The sequence below is a fragment of the Salmo salar genome, chromosome 04 (genome assembly GCF_965601325.2).
Source record: "Salmo salar chromosome 04, fSalSal1, whole genome shotgun sequence".
Classification (NCBI taxonomy): Eukaryota; Metazoa; Chordata; class Actinopteri; order Salmoniformes; family Salmonidae; genus Salmo; species Salmo salar.
In genome coordinates, this window is record NC_138294.1 from 16,790,114 (window position 1) to 16,814,106 (window position 23,993).

The window sequence follows — 23,993 nt, forward strand, 5'->3', positions numbered from 1 at the left end:
CATAACTATATATATATATATATATATATATATATATATATATATATATATATATATATATATATATATATATATATATATATATATATATATATATATATATATATATATATATATATATATATATATAGCTTTTTGGAATTAACTGTTTCAAAAGAAACAGTTTTTCCAGGAAAATCTCTCAAAAACAAAAACATAACTCTATTACCTCAATCGACCTCGAACACACAAACGTTTGTCAGGTCATTGTTATTGTTATTTATGGTCATCTGGAAACAGCAGGTCTGAGTTGAAATTATTGGTGAATATGACTGTTTAATAGAATCACAAGCCCACTGTGTTGACATGCATAGTGGGAAGGAACATCTTGGATAGTGGATTGCTTGATATAATGAATATTACACTAGGAAACCATGCAGAAACCACAGCCTGGGAATCTAAACGGTTTCACCATTGTTTCACCATTTCGTAGATTATAAACCACAGCTCAGGCATTTTACTTTGATGGACTGAAGGCGTTCATTATCTTGTTCAGCCAGTAGGGGGCGTCCATCCCTCCATTTCACATGACCATCTTGTCCCCTGTGATTGGCATGGATACCGTTCCCATAGTGCTGTTTGACATGACATGTCAACATATGGTCCTCATTAACTCCTGGGACCCTTGGAAATTCCCATGGTAACAAGCTATCCTGAAGAGCATTCTGGGAATTATCTGCAGTATTCTGAAAAAAGAAAGACAGCATTAGGTTTCTCTTCAGGGCAGAACTGTCCAAGCTTAAATTGATTGGCTACATGTATACCTAGCTAGCTTCTCTGATAATCTAGACTAGAGTTGACCAACAAAAGTGGAATGTGCGTTGATTAACTAATACAGTGACTGGCCAAACAAAGACAAATAACATTCAATTATAATCAGCATACCAGTAGTGTGGCATCTGGACAGTGGGACCAGGAAGTGCCCCTCACACTATAATTTCAGCCATATTAGGAGTAGAAACAGTGCGGCTGGACTAATGAGCTAACTGACTGCAGGTGCCCACTAGGGACCCACTTATACCCAGTATTGACTGACTAAACCCCTCTCACTCTACCCAGCTTGCAGGTGCATTTGGATGGGATCGGGGCTAGAAGCTAAGGAATGGATCCCCCCATGCCCATCTGCAAGGAATCCCAGAAGAGGTCCACACAGCCAGGCAACCAGCCTACAACCAACCCTCCCTCCAAGACCCAGGTATGAGAACCACTAACTTCAGTAATCTACAGCCAGTTACATATGACATTTTAGTCATTTACCAGATGCTCTTATCCAGAGTGACTTACAGTAGTGAGTGCATAGATTTACATATTTTTTTCATACTAATTCCCCGTGGGAATCGAACCCATAACCCTGGCGCCATTCTCTACCAACTGAGCTACACGAGACCATAGGGGGCTTGCTCAACCGCTGCCTGAATGTGGTGCTCCTTAACCCTGAAAAACAGCCTGCTTCTGGATAATTTGGCTTGGGGCTTTTGTGAAGGGTTTGAGTGGGATGTATTTATTTATTTATTTATTTATTTTTATTTAACCTTTATTTAACCAGGTAGGCAAGTTGAGAACAAGTTCTCATTTACAATTGCGACCTGGCCAAGATAAAGCAAAGCAGTTCGACACATACAACAACACAGAGTTACACATGGAGTAAAACAAATATACAGTCAATAATACAGTAGAAAAATAAGTCTATATACAATGTGAACAAATGAGGTAAGATAAGGGAGATAAAGGCAAAAAAAGGCCATGGTGGCGAAGTAAATACAATATAGCAAGTTAACACTGGAATGGTAGATTTGCAGTGGAAGAAAGTGCAAAGTAGAAATAATGGGGTGCAAAGGAGCAAAATAAATAAATACAGTAGGGGAAGAGGAATTTGTTTGGGCTAAATTATAGATGGGCTATGTACAGGTACAGTAATCTGTGAGCTGCTCTGACAGCTGGTGCTTAAAGCAAGTGAGGGAAATAAGTGTTTCCAGTTTTAGAGATTTGTGTAGTTCGTTCCAATCATTGGCAGCAGAGAACTGGAAGGAGAAGCGGCCGAAGGAGGAATTGGCTTTGGGGGTGACCAGAGAGATATACCTGCTGGAGCGCGTGCTACAGGTGGGTGCTGCTATGGTGACCAGCAAGATGAGATAAGGGGGAACTTTACCTATCAGGGTCTTGTAGATGACCTGGAGCCAGTGGGTTTGGCGATGAGTATGAAGCGAGGGCCAGCCAACGAGAGCGTACAGGTCGCAGTGGTGGGTAGTATATGGAGCTTTGGTGACAAAACGGATGGCACTGTGATAGACTGCATCCAATTTATTGAGTAGGGTATTGGAGGCTATTTTGTAAATGACATCGCCGAAGTCGAGGATCGGTAGGATGGTCAGTTTTACGAGGGTATGTTTGGCAGCATGAGTGAAAGATGCTTTGTTACGAAATAGGAAGCCACTTCTAAATTTAACTTTGGATTGGAGATGTTTGATGTGAGTCTGGAAGGAGAGTTTACAGTCTAACCAGACACCTAGGTATTTGTAGTTGTCCACATATTCTAAGTCAGAACCGTCCAGAGTAGTGATGCTGGACGGGCGGGCAGGTGCAGGCAACGATCGGTTGAAGAGCATGCATTTAGTTTTACTTGTATTTAAGAGCAGTTGGAGGCCATGGAAGGAGAGTTGTATGGCATTGAAGCTCGTCTGGAGGGTAGTTAACACAGTGTCCAAAGAAGGGCCAGAAGTATACAGAATGGTGTCGTCTGCGTAGAGGTGGATCAGAGACTCACCAGCAGCAAGAGCGACATCATTGATGTATACAGAGAAAAGAGTCAGCTCAAGAATTGAACCCCGTGGCACCCCCATAGAGACTGCCAGAGGCTCGGACAACAGGCCCTCCGATTTGACACACTGAACTCTATCGGAGAAGTAGTTGGTGAACCAGGCAAGGCAATCATTTGAGAAACCAAGGCTATTGAGTCTGCGGATGAGGATGTGGTGATTGACAGACTCGAAAGCCTTGGCCAGGTCAATGAATATGGCAGCACAGTATTGTTTCTTATTGATGGCGGTTAAGATATCGTTTAGGACCTTGAGCGTGGCTGAGGTGCACCCATGACCAGCTCTGAAACCAGATTGCACAGAGGATAAGGTGCGGTGGGATTCGAAATGGTCGGTAATCTGTTTGTTGACTTGGCTTTCGAAGACTTTAGAAATGCAGGGTAGGATAGATATAGGTCTGTAGCAGTTTGGGTCAAGAGTGTCCCCCCTTTGAAGAGGGGGATGACTGCAGCTGCTTTCCAATCTTTGGGAATCTCAGACGACACGAAAGAGAGGTTGAACAGGCTAGTAATAGGGGTTGCAACAATTTCTGCAGATTATTTTAGAAAGAAAGGGTCCAGATTGTCTAGCCCGGCTGATTTGTAGGGGTCCAGATTTTGCAGCTCTTTCAGAACATCAGCTGACTGGATTTGGGAGAAGGAGAAATGGGGAAGGCTTGGGCAAGTTGCTGTGGGGGGTGCAGTGCTGTTGATCTGAGTAGGGGTAGCCAGGTGGAAAGCATGGCCAGCCGCAGAAAAATGCTTATTGAAATTCTCAATTATAGTGGATTTATCGGTGGTGACAGAGTTTCCTATCCTCAGTGCAGTGGGCAGCTGGGAGGAGGTGCGCTTATTCTCCAAGGACTTTACAGTGTCCCAGAACTTTTTTGAGTTTGTGTTGCAGGAAGCAAATTTCTGCTTGAAAAAGCTAGCCTTGGCTTTTCTAACTGCCTGTTTATATTGGTTTCTAACTTCCCTGAAAAGTTGCATATCACGGGGGCAGTTCGATGCTAATGCAGAACGCCACAGGATGTTTTTGTATGGAGGCATCAATGCGGGAACAGGCTCTAAAACCCTACTTGGAAGCAGCAGGTTGCCACAGGAACAGTGCTCATTCCTGATCGGCCTCATCCCAACCCTGCTGTGCCGAATAGGGAACTCTGTCAATTATTAGATGACACACACCGCAGACAGCAGCTGGTGTAGATAGACGAGGACAAAAGGTGGAAAAACAACAACAAAACGAGAATGGCCACTAGCCGATTTCTTGATGAAAAACATAGTCAAAATGGAAAAGTGGCCCAGGTTCATTTGATCAACAGTGCTAGGGAAAGATCAGAAATATAGCTCCAAAATAGCTCAGTAAGATTCAGCTCTGGGTAGGCCGTCATGGTAAATAAGAATTTGTTCTTAACTGACTTGCCTAGTTCAATAAAAGTTCAATAAAAAAAATTACAATTAAAACTCTACAGTGCTCAGAATGCTAGATAATCCTGAACTGCAGTTCCTTAGGCTATCTGAAGTCCCTCCCCAATTCCTCCTCCTAGTTTAATCTTAACCTAACCCCCCACCCAAGCTCCTTACACCCCTTACTGTGAATTAAGCAATTAGGCCATGCGAGATACACACTAACGACTCTCCCTGGTCTTTTAAGATAACTGGAGGGAGGGGGAGGGAGGGAGGGAGGGGGGACAGTAGGTGATATGTTGTTAGAGGGGATGCAGCAATCGGTCAGTTGTGTATTGGCTCAGGGGGAGCCTGACGTGTGTGTGTGTGTGTGTGTGTGTGTGTGTGTGTGTGTGTGTGTGTGTGTGTGTGTGTGTGTGTGTGTGTGTGTGTGTGTGTGTGTGTGTGTGTGTGTGTGTGTGTGTAAACACTCCAGGTGACTGTGTGAACTTCCACTGATGGCCTCTGAGAGCTGTCAGCTTCGGAGGCAATGACAGCACCTCTGAGGCCAAGTAGCACCTCTAGAGACACCCTAACCCCCAGTCTCGCTGGCTCAAGGAATTGTCCCTCACAGATCAACTCCTTGTAATGGCCTCCTTGGAGTTTACAGTTGTCTTACCCTTAAGTGTGTGCCCTTTAATGTATTTATACTTGAGATATTGCTTTTCAACAGGAAAATTTCAAAAATCACCGGAGGACGTATTTAAGTCATTGTGGTACAGGCCGATTCCAGCTATTTACAAACATGGTTCAATTCACATGATCCACACACAACAAAGAGGTAGACTGTGAGAATAACTTCATACTAACCAACATCAACGAATGAGGTTTTGTTAAGTGTGAGTATTTAACAAACCTTAGCTTTTCTTTACTCACAACAATCAAATAATCAACATAATAATAATCCCTAACCCAATTCAACAACATAAAAGCCACAAAAACTCCTGACTCCATTCAGGGTGTTATGTCATACAGCATCGGATTGCGTGACATCATTGTGACGCAGGTCTCTAACTCCCTTTAACCCCAGTATCCAGCCCCCTCTGTAGAGGGCCTGTATGTGTGTGTGTGTGTGTGTGTGTGTGTGTGTGTGTGTGTGTGTGTGTGTGTGTGTGTGTGTGTGTGTGTGTGTGTGTGTGTGTGTGTGTGTGTGTGTGTGTGTCTGTGTGTGTGTCTGTGTGTGTGTGTGCATGTGCGCACCTTTGTTTTGCTAAGCGGTGGTATAAAAATCAGCAGGACCACTGAGCTCTGAGTGCTGACCCCTTCACCCCTCCACCACGTCCAACCTATTCTATCCCCTCCACCATTTCCACTTTAGAAAAATGTTAGTTCTAATCCCACTCGCCCATCTCCCCCTAATACCCACACAGTCAAGTTGAGGTGTGAATTCTCTCAAATTGACAAGTGTGTCCATATCCTGATTGCCCCCCGGCGGCACGGGGTCATTCACTTCACTCCTCACTGTTTACGGATGAGGTGATGAGGTGAGAGGTTTCCCCACTTCCAAAAAGGAGGAAAGAGGGAGGTAAAGGGGATTGGCAGTAGGGTAATCTGATGTTTACGATGCATTTACTGTAGCAGTACGGTATTCTAATGTTTACTGTAGTAGTTGAGGGAATGAGCACAACATGCAGCTAGCTCTTTCTGGCCTCAGCGATGACAACTCACAACAAGCCTCAAACAGTAGGCCTACATAGATTATAGGCGCGGGTGTTTTTTATTACAGCAAACCGATGCAAGGCGTGCGCAACTTTGGGGAAAAACAGACAGCTTTGGTTTAATATATTTCCTCTCCAAATGTTTCTTGAAAACATACACTTAACAAAAATATAAACACAACATGTAAAGTGTTGGTTCCATGTTTCATGAGCTGAAATAAAAGATCCCAGAAATGTTCCACATGCACAAAAAGCTTATTTCTCTCAAATGTTGTCCACAAATTTGTTTACATCCCTGTTAGTGAGCATTTATCCTTTGCCAAGATAATCCAACCACCTGACAGGTGTGGCATATCAAGAAGCATATCAACAGCATGATCATTACACAGGTGCACCTTGTTCTGGGGACAATTAAAGGCCACTCTAGAATGTGCAGTTTTGTCCCACAACACAATGCCACAGATGTCTCAAGTTTTGAGGGAGCGTGCAATTGGCATGCTGACTGCAGGAATGTCCACCAGAGCTGTTGCCAAGGAATTGAATGTTCATGCCTCTACCATAAGCCTCCAAAGTCGTTTTAGAGAATTAGGTCAGTACGTCTAACCGGCCTCACAACCGCTGACCACGTGTATGGCGTTGTTTTGCTGATGTCAATGTTGTGAACAGAGTGCCCTATGGCAGTGGTGGGGTTATGGTATGAGCAGGCATAATCTATGGACAACGAACAATATTGCATGTTAGCGATGGCAATTTGAACACAAAGCGATACTGTGACGAGACCCTGAGGCACATTGACGTGCCATTCATCCGACGCCATCACCTCATTTTTTTCAGCATGATAATGCACGGCCCCATGTCGCAAGAATCTGTACACAATTCCTGGAAGCTGAAAATGTCCCAGTTCTTCCATGGCCTGCACACTCACCAGACATGTCACCCATTTAGCATGTTTGGGATGCTCTGGATCGACATATATGGCAGCGTGTTCCAGTTCCCACTAATATCCAGCAACTTCGCACAGCCATTTAAGAGGAGTGGGACAACATTCCACAGGCCACAATCAACAGCCTGATCAACTCTATGCGAAGGAGATGTGTCACTCTGCATGAGGCAAATGGTGGTCGCACCACATACTGACTGGTTTTCTGATCAACACCCCTACCTTTTTTTAAAAGGTATCTGTGGCCAACAGATAGAGATCTATATTCCCAGTCATGTGAAATCCATAGATTAGGGCATAGTGAATTTATTTCATTTGACTGATTTCCTTATATGAACTGTAACTAACTGTAACTCAGTAAAATCTTTGAAATTGTTTCATGTTGCATTTATATTTTTGTTCAGTATAAATACATTTGCACAATGAGCACTTGTCTCTCAAAAACATTTTCCACTCCCCATTCCACACAACCTGAGTCTAAGGCAGGTGTAATCAAATCTTACCCTACGAGGTCCGGAGCCTGCCAGAGTCTGTCCTACCTGATCATTAATTACACCCACCTGGTGTCCCAGGTCTAAATCACATCCTGATTAGAGGGGAAGAATTAACAACAAAAAAGCAGTGAAACTGGTTTTGAGGTCCAGAATTTGAGGGGGTCGAACGGAGTACCATGAACTGGCCACTCAAACTTTCTCTGACCTGTGTGACCTGCCCCTGATTCGTTGCTAGTCATGTTGTTAGGGGGCAGGACAGCCCCTCTGACTGTGCAGGCCACTGTCTCCTCACTTCTCCTCTGAGTGGACTTGTCTGATGGAGTGCGTGCATAAGTGAATTAATATTGTTATTGCAACTTGTGCTTGTGTGCGTTTACAATTTACTGTTGGTAGCAGTTACTGATAATTGTTATCTTATCTAGCCTTGATCTATACAGTCTTAATACAGGCATCTATATTTCTACAGTCCTTACAAATGGTATCATTGCTCTTGCATTGCTATTGCATTGGATTCTTGCTCATGCTATGCTAATTGTGTACAGCCTATTCATGACTGTTCATCTCCTGTATTACAGAACCAAATCCTTCCCATGTTTATTCCCTGTCTGTTGTGCGTGTGTATGGGGAAATTCCACGGTGACAGAATAATGCTGCAACTCTGATTTTTCACTTTATAAACTCAGCGAGATTGCCACATTCCCCTCTGACCAGGGGAGGTGCTAGCAGGGCACAGATCAGCCCAAATGGAGAGTTGATACCTTCAGTTACAGTTGTTGGTTCGTTAGCTAGTGAATATTTGCCATATTAGCATAGGACATACACTACATGACAAAAAGTATGTGGACACCTGCTCGTCGAACATCTCATTCCAAAATCATGGGCATTAATATGGGCATTTATGGCCACAGCCTCCACTCTTCTGGGAAGGCTTTCCACTCGATGTTGGAACATTGCTGCTGGGATTTGCTTCTATTCAACCGTAAGAGCATTAGTGAGGTTGGTCACTGATGTTGGGCAATTAGGCCTTGCTCGCATTCGGCATTCCAATTCATCCCAAAGGTGTTCGAAGGAGTTGAGGTCAGGGCTCTGTGCATGTCAGTTAAGTTCTTCCACACCGATCTTGACAAACCATTTCTGTATGGACCTCGCTTTGTGCACAGGGACATATTATTTATTTTTTATTGAACCTTTATTTAACTAGGCAAGTCAGTTAAGAATTATTTTTATTTACAATGACGGCCTACCCCGGCCAAACCCGGAAGATGCTGGGCCAATTGTGCACCGCCCTATGTGACTCCCGATCACGGCCGGATGTGATACAGCCTGGATTCAAACCAGAGACTGTAGTGACGCCTCTTGCACTGAGATGCAGTGCCTTAGGCATTGTCATGCTGAAACAGGAAGGGCCTTCCCTAACCTTTTGCCACAAAGTTGGATGCACAGAATCATCTAGAATGTCATTGTACTTTGTAGCATTAATATTTCCCTTCACTGGAACTAAGCCCTAGACCATTATACCTCCTCCACCCAGCTTTACAGTTGGCACAATGCATTAGGACAGGTTGCCGTCTCCTGGCAACTGCCAAACCCAGATTAGTCCGTCTGACTGTCAGACAGTGAAGCGTGATTCATCACTCCAGAGAATGCGTTTCCACTGCTCCAGTCCAATGGCGGCAGGAACCATTTCATGAAGTTCCCCACGAACAGTTATTGTGTTGACTTTGCTTCCAGAGGCAGTTTGGAATTTGGTAGTGAGTGTTGCAACCGAAGACAGATGATTTTTACTCGTTACGTGCTTCAGCACTCGGCGGTCCCGTTCGGTGAGCTTGCGTGGCCTACCAGTTTGCGGCTGAGCCGTTGCTCCTGGACGTTTCCACTTCACTTACAGTTGACCGGGACAGCTCCAACAGGGCAGAAATTTGACGAACTGACATGTTGGAAAGGTGGCATCATATGACAGTGCCACGTTGAAAGTGACTGAGCTCTTCAGTATGGACATTCTACTGCCAATGTCTGTCTATGGGGATCGTGGGGCTGTGTGCTCGATTCTATACACCTGTCAGCAGCAGGTGTGGCTGAAATAACCAAATTCACTCATTTGAATGGGTGTCCACATACTACACCATATATACACCATATATAGACCATGTATACACAGTGCATTCGGAAAGTATTCAGACCCCTTGACTTTTTCCACATTTTGTTATGTTACATCCTTATTCTAAAATGGATTAAAAAAATATTATAATCTCATCAATCTACACACAATACCCCATAATGACAAAGCAAAAATGGGTTTTTAGAAATAAAAAAATTGTAATATCACATTTACATAAGTATTCAGACCCTTTACTCAGTACTTTGTTGAAGCACATTTGGCAGCGATTACAGCCTCGAGTCTTCTTGCGTATGGTGCTACAAGCTTGGCACTCCTGTATTTGGGGAGTTTCTCCCATTCTTCTCTGCAGATCCTCTCAAGCTCTGTCAGGTTGGATGGGGAGAGTTGCTGCACAGCTATTTTCAGGTCTTTCCAGAGATGTTTGATCTGGCTCAAGTCCGGGCTCTGGCTTGGCCACTCAAGGACATTTAGAGACTTGTCCCAAAGCCACTCCTGCGTTGTCTTGTCTATGTGCTTAGGGTCATTGTCCTGTTGGAAGGTGAACCTTCGCCCCAGTCTGAGGTCCTGAGCACTCTGGACCAGGTTTTCATCAAGGATCTCTCTGTACTTTGCTCCGTTCATATTTATCTTGATCCTGCCACCACCATGCTTCACCGTAGGGATGGTGCCAGGTTTCCTCCAATCAAGTTGTCGAAACATCTCAAGGATGACCAATGGAAACAGGATGCACCTGAGCTCAATTTTGAGTCTCATAGCAAAGGGTCTGAATACTTACGTAAATAAGGTATTTCTGTTTTTTATTTTTGTGGAAAAAAATATCTGAATACTTTCCAATTGCACTGTATACACAAATGTAAGTCAGAACACCACAGAACAAGACATGGTATCAAGAAGAAGATACAACCAGCTGAAACAAGCCACCACAATTCCCCACATTGTTGTCATTGTTGCTAGCTATCTGACCGTTCAGAATGATAACACCACACAGCCTTTTGCCTCTACGATGCGCGCGCATCATTTCTGTTACGTTGTCAACCTACCCATCTATTAGGCAGGTTTGAAAAAACATCAAGGATTTAGCCCAAAATCCTTAAAAAAAATACAACAGCCTACATAAATATGGAAGTCGGTGACCAAGGAGAACAGTATCAAAGGTATTTAATGCTTGACGCGGGATAATAGGATTGTCTCAGTAAGATGACCTCAGTCTCTGAAAAGAAAGACAAGCTACAAAGACAGGCACAAAACATTCCCTCTCCTTCTCCCCCTCCCACTGCAGAATCCATCACACTACTCAATATACGCCATCTATTCAATATTCACTCACTACCAAATTAAAGCACACGTCAATGCTGGATTCCTGGTAAGATTAAAAGGAATAACTACTTAGAATTGATTTTATTACAATGTCATCAATATTTGATCAACAGTTGCTCTCTCTGGGAAGAAAAGCGGAAAGGTGCAGAGTGGACAGGTCTACTCTTAATTGAAATCATGTGAAGCAACTGGATCCTATCATGACAACACTAGAGGACAAGTAGGTTGTCTAGATACACATTCCAGCACCACCTCCACACTGAACCAGTTGAGGTATGTGGAATCCTCCTTCAGCAAGGCAGCTCAGGCTGCAAGCAAAGCACCAGTCCCAGTCTCACTCCTAGCCCTAACATATCTGAGCCGCAGCTATGCTGACCCCCCCCCCCCCCCCCCATCCCCCCCGACCCTTGCCCCTGCCCCATGCCCCTCCCCCACGCTGTGTAAAAACAAATCTCCTTTCCTGCTCCGAGCCCTGAAACTATTGAGTCAACAAATGCCAGCTAGAGACTACAAGGCAGAGAGGCAGGCAAGCAGTCAGGGCCGATGGAAGAAGGGGTGGAGTCTCTCTCTTTAATAAACCTGGATTGGAGCCAAAGGCAGATTATTTTCAGACAATAACCACCTGTTAAAATCAGCACAGGGACAAAGAAGGGAGAATTAAACAGAGCGCTATAGAGGGAAGGACCGATGGCTCTCTAACATGTGGTTGGCTAAAGAGTGGCCCCTGGAAGGTATTTGGAATGACTTCAAGGCACTCATATGGGAATTCAATTGTGTGGATTTCTAGTATTTTTTCCATGGTGTACTATTCCGGAGAAATGTAATCCAGGCGCCAAATTTATTTCCAATTCGGTTTTCTATTGTACTTTGCATTTTTGTATTTGTATTTATTAAGGATCCCCATTAGCTGCTGCCAAGGCACCAGCTACTCTTCCTGCGGTCCAATAACAATTACATACAATAAAACAATACATAACACAAGACATTATTACATACTACTCTACCATAACAAATCTACAATACAAAATCAATAATAAAGCTAAATAACAATATTCAAATGTATGTGTGTGTAGAGTGCGTGTTAGCATGTGTTTGCGAATTATGTGTCTCTTCACAGTCCGCTCTTCCGTAAGGTGTAAGTTTATCTGGTTTTTTTTATCTGATTTTACTGTTTGACTGAGTTACTTGATGTGGAAGAGAGTTCCATGTAGTCACGGCTCTGTCTAGTACTGTGCGGTACCCAGAGTCTGTTCTGGATTTGTGGACTGCGAAGAGACCCCTGGTGGCATGGGTATGTATGGGTGTCTGAGCAGTGTGCTAGTCATTTAAATAGACAGCTTTGGTTTTTTAACATGTCAATCAATACCTCTCACAAAGGCAAGCAGTGATGCTGTCAATCTCTCCTTCACTGAGCCAGGAGAGATTGACTTCAGTGGTGGTCGGTGCCATTTAAGATGAGGGAGGACGTTTTTTTAATGAGAATGGCTTTATTTCTATTACAGCATATTGGATTACTGTCATTCATATTTCATTCACCAAGATCAATGTAACATCGATAGGTTTAGGCTACTACATGATACTCTAATGTTCCCTATACCCATCATGAGGTTGCTCCAAGCTAGCCTATGAATGAAAGTTTACAACGTATGTGCACAGCTCAAGAGAAATGTGAGTAATCAAGGTGACAGACATTGACACATTCAATACCGCCTTGCACACTCTTGCCTGAATCTAGCTGTTTTAGGGTGTAATCATTAGTCTAACTGTTGCAAAGGAATAATTGAACATTTCTATTTCGTTCCGTTTAAGAAACTCCTTCAACAGAATCGGTGGAATGAATAAACCCCTGATCACACGCAAACACAGTTTACTTTCATAGCAGCCACATACAAACAGCATGATCCCTTTGATCGTTGTATAATTCTTTCTCGCATCTACGCACTCTCCTCCTCTCACCTTTTCCCTTCGCTTATGGACTTCAGTGCAGAACACATCAGCCCTGTGACCTGGCAATAACAAAAAACTTTACAAGCAAAACCTTCATATCATAACCACTAACTGCTACACACAGCCTACACACACAGCCTACATCGGTGTCACCATATTAACGTCATAGTCAACATGGCTACTAGAACTAACGCATTAGTAAACCCACTACAATCATGCAGTACAGTGTACAGTCAGCAGCAAGCAGTTAAACCGACAGGCCGCAGTGGCAATAAATTAATAAAACCAAAGGCTTACCTTGAGTTCCAGCGTTGGATAGCCATAGCCAGCTAGCTAACTAACATAGCATCCCTCTCTGTTTAATCCGGATGTTTGAGTCGGCTAAACTAGCTAGCTGCATTCACTAACTAATTAAGTGTACAGTAGGTGAAAAAAAATACAACTAAATATAGCTCTCTCTCGCTCCTCCTTAATCTTTTAAAGAAATTCATTTGTTCCAAACTATTCCAACTATTGTGTTTCTCTCTCTTTGAGTTAACTTTTCACTACTGCAGTGCTAGCTAGCTGTAGCTTATGCTTTCAGTTCTATATTCATTCTCTGATCCTTTGATTGGGTGGACACCATGTCAGTGCATGCTACAAGAGCTCTGATAGGTTGGATGACGTCCTCTGGAAGTTGTCATAATTACTCTGTAAGTCTATGGAAGGGGGTGAGAACCAGGAGCGTCCTAGGTTTTGTATTGATGTCAATGTACCCAGAAACTAACTGTCCTCCGGCTACACATTGGTGCTACCCTGCAGAGTGCTGTTGAGGCTACTGTAGACCTTCATTGCAAAACAGTGTGTTTTAATCAATTATTTGGTGACGTGATTGTATGGTTTTATCTAAAAATTATAACTTTAAAAAAAAATGTTTCACTATTTAAAAATTTTTAAAAAATCACTGAGGGTGGTCCTCCGCTTCCTCCTTTGAGGAGCCTCCACTGATTGACATGCATATTATCAATGCTGGCTCTCCGTGTACATCTAAGGGCCATGCTGCTCTGTTATGAGCCAATTGTAATGTGCCTATGTTCCTCTTTGTGGCACTTGACCACATTAATGGACAGTAGTCCAGGTGTGACAAAACTAGGGCCTGTATGGCTTGTCTTGTTGATCGTGATGTCAAGAAAGCAGAGCAGCGCTTTATTACGAACAGACCTCTCCCCATCTTAGCTACCGTTGCACCAATATGTTTTGTCCATGACAGTTTACAATCCAGGGTTACACCAAGCAGTTTAGTCTCCTCAACTTGCTCAATTTAAACATTATTTAGTTGAGGTTTAGGGTTTAGTGAATGATTTGTCCCAAATACAATGGTTTTAGTTTTTGAAACCAGCTTACCAGTTTTAGGACCAGCTTATTTCCTGCCACCCATTCTGAAACTGACTGCAGCTCTTTTTAAGTGTTGCATTGATTTCACTTACTGTGGTAACTGACGTGTACAGTGTTTAGTCATCAGCATACTTAGACATACACTTAGTCATGTACTAAGTAGGCTGGTCTTGATCTTATGTAGTGCCATTGCCTCTTCTTCTTGCAAAACAATGAAGCAAATAGGCCTAATGACGAAAGAGAGATACAAAGCCCATTTGCACACACTTCACCAACAGTATTTCAGCACAAACCTAGTGAATAGTTCTAAATGAAATCCTAGAACTGCGATTTTCCATTAATGCAAGATGCAAGTTTGCCGACTTCCTAATTTCTGGGTTATATCATGATGGCAACAATCCAACACAGTTATTATGTTGACAGAGGGTAGGCGTAGTAGCCCATGGAAACAGTGGCAGCTACTACATAAGTGGCAGGGAAACTCAAAACAACTCCCTCGGCTGGGTGGTGTGTTAAACAGTAGCAGCTAATTAAACGTCCTGACAGCCATGCTAGGTCCGTCCTCGTTTCTCAAATACCTCACAGTGCTGAATTTGTATTTTTAAACATTCCCGCTCTCACACACCCTCTCCCTCTTTCTCTCTCCCCTCTCTCGTTGTCTCTCTGTCTCTCCGTCCCTCTCGCTCTCTCTCTGTCCGTCCCTCTCTCCCGCCGTCTCCTCTCTCCCGCCGTCTCCCTCTCCCGCCGTCTCCCTCTCCCGCCGTCTCCCTCTCCCGCCGTCTCCCTCTCCCGCCGTCTCCCTCTCCCTCGCTACTAGCCCACGTGGCCAATGTCAACAGGAGGTGGGGCTCTTGGCAGACACATAAAGAAAAGGATGCTGCTGCCTGTATGGATCCTTTCAAAAGTTAGTGTTGTCTTACGCCTGCTCAAGAAATGAGCTTGCCTGACAGCCAAGGCGTGCCAAAACAAAACCCAGAAGAACCATTGGAAATGAGGGCAGGGCTCGACTCGCGTACTCTGAAGACGAAGCTAACTGTCTTGAGAGACTGAGTGGAAGAAGCAAGTCTCCAAGGAGTCATAAATAAGCCATGGGGGAGGCAATGGGGGAACTCCTGCGACCTATGACAGCTTGAGAGAAACTGACGAAACCGAAAGAAGAACCAGGAAGTCAAGACGGAGAGAGGGGTGGGGGAAAAATCCCCCTAGAGCTCGGCATGAGTTTCCTTGAGTCACACACACACACACACACACACACACACACACACACACACACACACACACACACACACACACACACACACACACACACACACACACACACACACACACACACACACACACACACACACACACACACACACACTCTTCCTGTCTGACTAAAGGAAGGGGGAGTGTGCCTCCTTGCTACTCTCCAATCCTCTGTTTCTCAGACAGACAGATAAGCCCAGAGAGCTTTTAGAGTCAGTTTAAAGGGATTGGACGACGGAGCGGAACCCATGTCCTGTCACTGTGCAGATCCAGTCCGGTGCTTGGGGCCAGCCGTAGTCATAGTGTGCACTATTGTGTGCGGCTGAAGGAGAAGAAGGGAAAAAAAGGGGGGAAAGAAAGCCCAGGCCCTTTGTGTGGTGGAGAGACTCACCAGGAGAGAGGTTTTCTCATTACTTCAGCTTTGCCAGCAAGGCAAGGCAAGGCAAGACTCTACCGCTGACACACACACATACACACCGAACACAAACACACACACACACACACACACACACACACACACACACACACACACACACACACACACACACACACACACACACACACACACACACACACACACACACACACACACGGCGTGCTGGCTGGCTGCTTCTCTGCCAGTTACATATGTGTGGCATTCGGAGTGGCCAACAGGGACACACCACCGACCGACCGGGCTTCTCCTCCTGATGATAAGAGTCGACGTTGACGTCAGAGACTGGCCCCATGAATATTGATGTTGGAGGATAGTCTGTTTCATAGAAGAACAGAAGGAAGCAAGATGGCGGCCCTTTAGGATTTGTTAAAGAGGAGATCCAGACGGTTTGTTGGAATTTCTACAAAGTGGAGGGACGTAAAAAGAGGTGAGACTCAGCTCCGTTTGTTTTTTGCACTCGTTGTCCTTCTCCTTTTGACCTTTTGTTGGTCTTTTCGGTGGCTCTGTGGCTTAGTACAAGGCATGCTAATGTTCCCTCAGCAAAAACATGAGCTAGCTAAATTAATAAGGTGGGGGATATTAGATAAAGCTGCTCCTTCCAACATGGCTGACAATTTTCTTTTTTCTTTTTTTGCTAGTTGAAATAGAGAGATATCAGTTTTTTGCCTCTAATGTTGGTCAGTGGACACTCAAGTAGCCTTAGGAATGTGTCTAGTGTAGAAAATGGAGACCTTGTTCAGTACTTTTCTTGAGGCATTATGAACAAGGCAAATCCCTCTGATGTTCAGTGCAACAGAGAAGCAGCTAGCTCCCAGTTGAAAAATATCTCATCTCTAAAATGGCCATTGTCCTTATTTTGATGTTTTATTTGAGTGCTTTGTTTTACAGGGAAAATATGTATCATTTTCTTCTGCAAATCTATCATAGAGAAGGACTCTTTAACCAGAAATCATTCATGCAGTCAGTTTCTGTCCTTTTTTCTTTGTAGTCTCACGGTTGTGTTCTTGTGTTGATGATTTTCTGCTATGTTGGGTCTAATTTAGAACAGCACTATGCCTCCAGTCCATCACTAAGACTATAGTGCCTGGGAAAGAGAGCTGGGAGCGGAGGAGAGTGTAGCTAGCTTCTGGCTTTGTGCATCCTGTGAATCAGCTTTCATTGCATTCACCGGTGAATGACAAGCAGACACAAAGGCAGTCCAGTGCAGTCCAAGGAGTGGAAAAGAGAGAAGAGAATTGTGGTGGATAGCAGAGGGATGATGAGGTCAGAAGCTTTAAAGGAAATTGAAACTCAATACGACCACACCATTAGCTGAACGACACAAGAATTGGAATCCTGGAAGTAGGTCTTTTCCGAAATAGATTTTTTTTCCCAACTAGACCCCAACAAATATGTCTCCCAGAAGTTGACTCAGTTCTGTTACACCATGAAGTCACCATGAAAATGTTAAGAATCCAGCAATTGAACAACAACGACAACTATAATATAATATAACATATTAGGACATGTTAGCTTTGCATTATGCAAACAGTTTTCCTACTGTTTAACATATTCATCATTTAACACATAAAATGATATATGTTGTCTTTTGTGAGAGTCTGAGATAATGTGTCTGGGCAAACCACATGCACTGCCATGCAAGGAGGCAGCAGACAGCACCTTTAATAAACAGATTATTGTCAATACAAAGGCAGTAATGGAGGTGTTTCTAGCATTTACTCGATCTCAATTTGCATTTATGTTTTACTGATGAACAGAAAGGATTCGATGTTGTTGACATTTGTTTTTGTTACAATTTGCCGTATTTTGTAATGTATTTATTTTACATAAATTTACTTTAATTGAAAATAAAACAAACCAAGGCACATCATCATTAGCTATGCTAATCATTAGCTATGCTAATCATTAGCTATGCACATCAGTACATAGCTATGCTATGCTAGCTGTCAGATACAGTACTAACGAATAATAGGGATTCCTACACACATCCAAACTACACTAACCAGGATGACTGGTTTTATTAGCCCAACACCTCTCTTCCCTTGAACAAATTAGTTGCTAATGGAGCGTGTTGTTTTCCTGTTATCTTTGCTGAAGTTGCTAACAGGCCACATTTAGGATTAGCATCATAATGACCTACTAGAATATTACACAGATAAAGGCCTGCTATCTTTTGCCCTTATTTGTGTATTTGGGCTTGTGTATTGCGCTGGCCCTGCATGCACTTTCAATCGGGGGTCATCCCACAATAGCAGCTAGCAGTAGTAGTTTGTGTGAAATGCAAAGTAAGGCATGCCTGCCCAGGGGGTGCACAGCACAACAAGTGGCTACTAATGAGCTGTTGTAAATAAACACCACAGCCAAGGGGAGGTGCACAGTGCAGAGGCTAGCATATGCTAATGCTAGAACAATGAAGGAATCTCAGCCAAGTGCTACAAACTAATATCACCTGTGATAGCTTGGAATGCCAGGGTAAATGTAGTAGGCTAAAGCTAGCCTAACGGGGTGAAACGTATTGGAGGGAACTGCAGTTATGTTAAGCAAAAAATGTCAGTTGCTTGTCAAAGGGGCCTCGAGGACAAACGTCAAAGCTAATCTAGCTATTTGAACTGTTGATTAAGGCAAATCTTCATCTGCATTATAGTCAATGACTCCACCATATAAAGTAAACAGAGAATTTCAAAAATATATATATCTTTACCACAGAACTATCGGCAAACTAAAATGTTCCTCTGTGATATCAGAGAACAGAGAGCGATATTTAAATATTTACATTTTAATTATATTTTGAAGAAGGCATCAAAAGCCTTCCATGCAACAATGGCAGCGTGGCTCCGGCTCTGTTTTGATTTGGTAAGCATGGTCAATGACTGCGCAGCGTCAACCTATCTGGTAACGTAACTAGGGGAGTGCACCGTAGTACTCCATATTTCTCGTGAAGTTTGTTTTGACTGGATGAGGTAGTATACTGTTTTTTTATGTTTTGAAATTAATTGTGACATTTCAGGCTCATTTGACCCAGATAAGATAATGTAGAGAAATAGGCTTTGAGTGAAAATAATTCTACTTGATTCATATTGGAGCTGTATGCTTATCTTAAGCTAAAGGTTAAGACTAGCTTTATTTTGTAGTGGATCAAACAGCTGCAAGCCAATATTGGAGGATGTATGGACTTCGTCTTTGAGTTGTGTGTCTTCCTTGAGTTGTTGACTGCATTTCTCAGTAAGTAGACTGAATGCAATGGACATTGCACTGCTTACATCATTGATACTGCAGAATGTTAGTCGAGGAAGACATTTTTATTTCAATGGATATATTAGATGGTACCAGACAGCAAGATTGCTATACAAAAGTTTGTTTCTCAACTTCTATCAAGAGATAAGTGTGCTATCATAAGTACAGATAAAAAGTCAAAGTTGATACTTCATTTATGGGTAAAATATTGTGCCCAAAGCAAGGACTAGATTGTGTAATTTCCCTTTGTGCTGTTTCCATTAGCACCACATGTGATGTTACATCCGCATTGGAAAAAGGCACCATATCTGCACCACAGATTGTACTAGGGAGAATGTCAATACAGTGAGGGAAAAAAGTATTTGATCCCCTGCTGATTTTGTACATTTGCTCACTGACAAAGAAATGATCAGTCTATAATTTTAATGGTAGGTTTATTTGAACAGTGAGAGACAGAATAACAAAAAAATCCAGAAAAACGCATGTCAAAAATGTTTTAAAATGATTTGCATTTTAATGACGGAAATAAGTATTTGACCCCCTCTGCAAAACATGACTTAGTACTTGGTGGCAAAACCCTTGTTGGCAATCACAGAGGTCAGACGTTTCTTGTAGTTAGCCACCAGGTTTGCACACATCTCTCCACTCCTCTTTGCAGATCTTCTCCAAGTCATTAAGGTTTCGAGGCTGACGTTTGGCAACTCGAACCTTCAGCTCCCTCCACAGATGTTCTATGGGATTAAGGTCTGGAGACTGGCTAGGCCACTCCAGGACCCTAATGTCCTTCTTCTTGAGCCACTCCTTTGTTGCCTTGGCTGTGTGTTTTGGGTCATTGTCATGCTGGAATACCCATCCACGACCCATTTTCAATGCCCTGGCTGAGGGAAGGAGGTTCTCACCCAAGATTTGATGGTACATGGCCCCATCCATCGTCCCTTTGATGCGGTGAAGTTGTCCTGTCCCCTTAGCAGAAAAACACCCCCAAAGCATAATGTTTCCACCGTCATGTTTGACGGTGGGGATGGTGTTCTTGGGGTCATAGGCAGCATTCCTCCTCCTCCAAACACGGCGAGTTGATGTCAAAGAGCTCCATTTTGGTCTCATCTGACCACAACACTTTCACCCAGTTGTCCTCTGAATCATTCAGATGTTCATTGGCAAACTTCAGACAGGCATGTATATGTGCTTTCTTGAGTAGGGGGACCTTGCAGGCGCTGCAGGATTTCAGTCCTTCACGGCGTAGTGTGTTACCAATTGTTTTCTTGGTGACTATGGTCCCAGCTGCCTTGAGATCATTGACAAGATCCTCCCGTGTAGTTCTGGGCTGATTCCTCACCGTTGTCATGATCATTGCAACTCCACGAGGTGAGATCTTGCATGGAGCCCCAGGCCGAGGGAGATTGACAGTTCTTTTGTGTTTCTTCCATTTGCGAATAATCGCACCAAATGTTGTCACCTTCTCACCAAGCTGCTTGGCGATGGTCTTGTATCCCATTACAGCCTTGTGTAGGTCTACAATCTTGTCCCTGACATCCTTGGAGAGCTCTTTGGTCTTGGCCATGGTGGAGAGTTTGGAATCTGATTGATTGATTGCTTCTGTGGACAGGTGTCTTTTATACAGGCAACAAGCTGAGATTAGGAGCACTCCCTTTAAGAGTGTGCTCCTAATCTCAGCTCATTACCTGTATAAAAGACACCTGGGAGCCAGAAATCTTTCTGATTGAGAGGGGGTCAAGTACTTATTTCCCTCATTAAAATGCAAATCTATTTATAACATATTTGCCATGCGTTTTTCTGGATTTTTTGTTGTTATTCTGTCTCTCACTGTTCAAATAAACCTACCACTAAAATTATAGACTGATCATTTCTTTGTCAGTGGGCAAACGTACAAAATCAACAGGGGATCAAATACTTTTTTCCCTCACTGTACATGGTGGCTAGAGGGGGGGGGGGGGGGGGGGGCATGGCTGTTCTCATCAATCCACACCCACTGATAAAGCTGGGTATGGTTGGACTACTCCTTCTTCCCCTTTATGTTATCTAAGGGAGAAAAGACAATATCAAGCTTTGGGGGTAAGAATGTCCAGTGGTTTCAGTCTCCATGGTTTCTGCAGCAATGCTGTCCATTCACAATGGGCTGAATTTTACCTCTGACCTCCAACCGCAGGCCACGCATCACATTTCGACCCCAAAGGCCACGGTAACCCTGCTGCAGAGATGACACAGTGGAACAGGTTAAGATACATTTCGAAATGCATTGCCTCTGTGTAGCTACCAACCTGGCTCTGTTGATCACGTCCCTCCTCCTCAGACAAAATGGCGACATACTGTGTCTCATATTGACCTCTGGAGATATTGATTTAGCTCTCTGCTGCTCCCAGCCTCGATAGTTGAAGAACCATGGTAAAACTTGCAATTGGTTATTGTTACAAATACTCTTTGGCCCAGCAGTCTAGGGGGGATGGCAACGAGACCCGTAACATAAATCATGCAAATTATAATAGTGAAAAAGTAACAGTGAGAACAAATAACCACAGACAACTACAATCTACCGTCAAACTCTAATGGTTTATTTATAAACACACGGTAATGGGGTGTGAGAAAAGGGGCTGAGCTGGACCCAAGCAAAGAAACAATAATCCAAAAACACCCCTAAACTAGTCTAGCCTACTTCAATAACAGCTAGCTAACTAACCAAAAATACAGTGGGTGGTCCACCCAGTTCTAACTAGGGTACTTAGACAAAGTATTCCTATGGGTAATGTTTGCCCATGGGCGACTTGTCTTGGTACCCCCTTTTCCCACCAAACAAACAAACAAACAGTCAAACAACAAAACAATACTCACAGGTGGGATGGACAAAGTGACATGTAGTTGCAATTCAAAAGAGAGATCAATACAGAAAGAGAGAGATATAGTGAGAGCTTGAGACACACACACACGAGAGAGAGAGAGAGAGAGAGAGAGAGAATGAACACAAAGATTGGTCTGGGGAGAAAACAACTGACTGGGTTTTTAAACCAAGGGAAAGGGGCTGTGATTGGGTGAGGGAAGAGGAGCAGGTGTCTTCTGTTTGTGGCTGATTGGTGACTGATTGGGGAGTGATGATTGTCACCTGTGAGGAGGAGAAGGAGAGAAAAGAAATACACATACAGGATACACACTCAGGATACCTGTATCCGTAACAGTTATTACTGCCTTATTACATGAGTGTATTGGATGCAATTTCTTTAGAAGGTCATTCAATGTGCATGGCCTTTACTTTCAACGTGCATGTTGTCCAGATAGTCTACTTTATGATTTACATTAGAACCTCTGTAGATTGTCTCATCACAAGGCTTTTAGGTTGTGTTCAAATGAGTCACTTCTAGCTTTTCAGCTTCTATAGGGTGTATTTCTAAACAATATTATGAAAGAGTTTCATTTCCCAAAAGATCACCCAGCATTTCAGTCCTCGTTTGGCATTTGACTGTTGGTATAGAAACCACAGTTTTTCTTTTTGGCCCTGCCCTGGTTGTTACTCATCGCTAGAATTACACAATTATCTTCTTCCTGTGATTAAGCAACACCTTGTATCTCTACCCACGACAGAACACCTCTCTCTCTCGCTCTCTCTCTCTCTCTAATTGAAGGGCTTTATTGGCATGGGAAACACATGTTAACATTGCCAAAGCAAGTGAAGTAGATAATAAACAAAAGTGAAAAAACAATAAAAATGTACAGTAAACATTACACTCATGTCTATATACAGTGTTGTAACTCTCTCTCTCTTTCTCTCGAAGAGGCCTTGGCCCTTCCATTTGTCTGTCTGTGTTTTAATTATGGCTACGGTTCAGAGTGATAAGGCTGTCTTGTTGAGACTAAGTGGCACGGGCCGACTGGAGGGAGTGTTCTTTTGGCCCTTGAAGTGTGTATCGATGTCAGCCGGTTGGGGTTTACCTCAGGGGTGAGGAGACCTGCCGGTGAGGGCACGACTAGGACAGAACTCCCTTTCCGGTCTCCACGTGAGTGTGAGCACATGGCCGCCACTGTTTACAAACACCGTCCAGGCATTCCAGAGTAGACCTCGTTACGTAACAGCTCCGAAAGCGAGCAGCATCTCTTCCCCGTTCCCGCCACTCGGCCGCTCCTCTCCGCTCTCAAGATATTTGAACGCTGCCATCGGTCCCCGACACCACCACAAGCGAAAGGAATGGGGGAGGCGGAGAGGTGAAGCGAGTGAGCGAGAGACAAAGATTGACGCTGGCCAAGGTAGTGTCTGGAAAGCAGAACATGGCAACGCTAAAGACAGCGTCAGCGTCTCTCTGAGCTCCCGCCATGCTGACAGCAGAGACTCCAGAGCACGTGAACGGCTAAATAAGCCTACACACTAGTACGGCTGGCTCCAAGCTAGTAACTAGAAGCATGCTATCTGTTTTCATACCGTGTTGCAATATTCAGTCCAAAGATCAAACAAAAGTTATGAGAAACGGTTATTCAGTTTGCTCAGCGCATGGAATGACTAGGTGCTTTTCTTGTAATTACTTACTGGTTGTAACTTTTACTGGTTGAGCCTTTCTCAGATGAATAAAGGAAAGAAGTTTACTGTGGCTGAAGTCATGGCAGAAATGAAACCCCAAAAAGCGGAATATTGGAGTATCAAACACACACCTCTGAAGGCGTTTATATTTGTTTCACTTTAATATCTCCCCTTCCGAGAATCTTTCGTGTTGGTTTCCTCTATGTTGCCTTTTGATGAGGCAGACTATTTGAAGAGGTGTCAATTCAATAGCAAATGTGGTTTTCTAAAATCTGGGGGGATATTTACTGTTACCAGCTGTGCAAATGGAAAACGAGTTAATTTTCCCTTTGTCAAGAAGGTAGAGTAAGTCAAAACCACCACGTGACTGAGTGAGTGGAGTTGCCCTAGCATTGCCTTACAACTTCAAATATAGCCAAGCTGGGTAG

General features: G+C 43.6%; 1 protein-coding gene and 1 long non-coding RNA gene across 2 annotated transcripts in view; one reads left to right on the forward strand and one right to left on the reverse strand.

Moving 5' to 3' along the window:
- Positions 1 to 295: 295 nt before the first annotated feature.
- LOC106610350 (uncharacterized) lies at positions 296 to 15,290 on the reverse strand. The gene is made up of 2 exons (XR_006769546.2): positions 14,754 to 15,290; positions 296 to 725 (listed from the first exon to the last, which is right to left on the reverse strand). It is a non-coding gene; the product is annotated as an uncharacterized LOC106610350 (long non-coding RNA).
- A 292-nt stretch (positions 15,291 to 15,582) lies between these two features.
- LOC106602283 (methylcytosine dioxygenase TET2) overlaps positions 15,583 to 23,993 on the forward strand; it is a 58,080-nt gene continuing 49,669 nt past the window's right edge. Inside the window, exon 1 of the mRNA XM_082974142.1 lies at positions 15,583 to 16,239. The gene's annotated coding sequence lies outside the window, so the exon portion shown is untranslated. The remainder of the gene's footprint in view (positions 16,240 to 23,993) is intronic.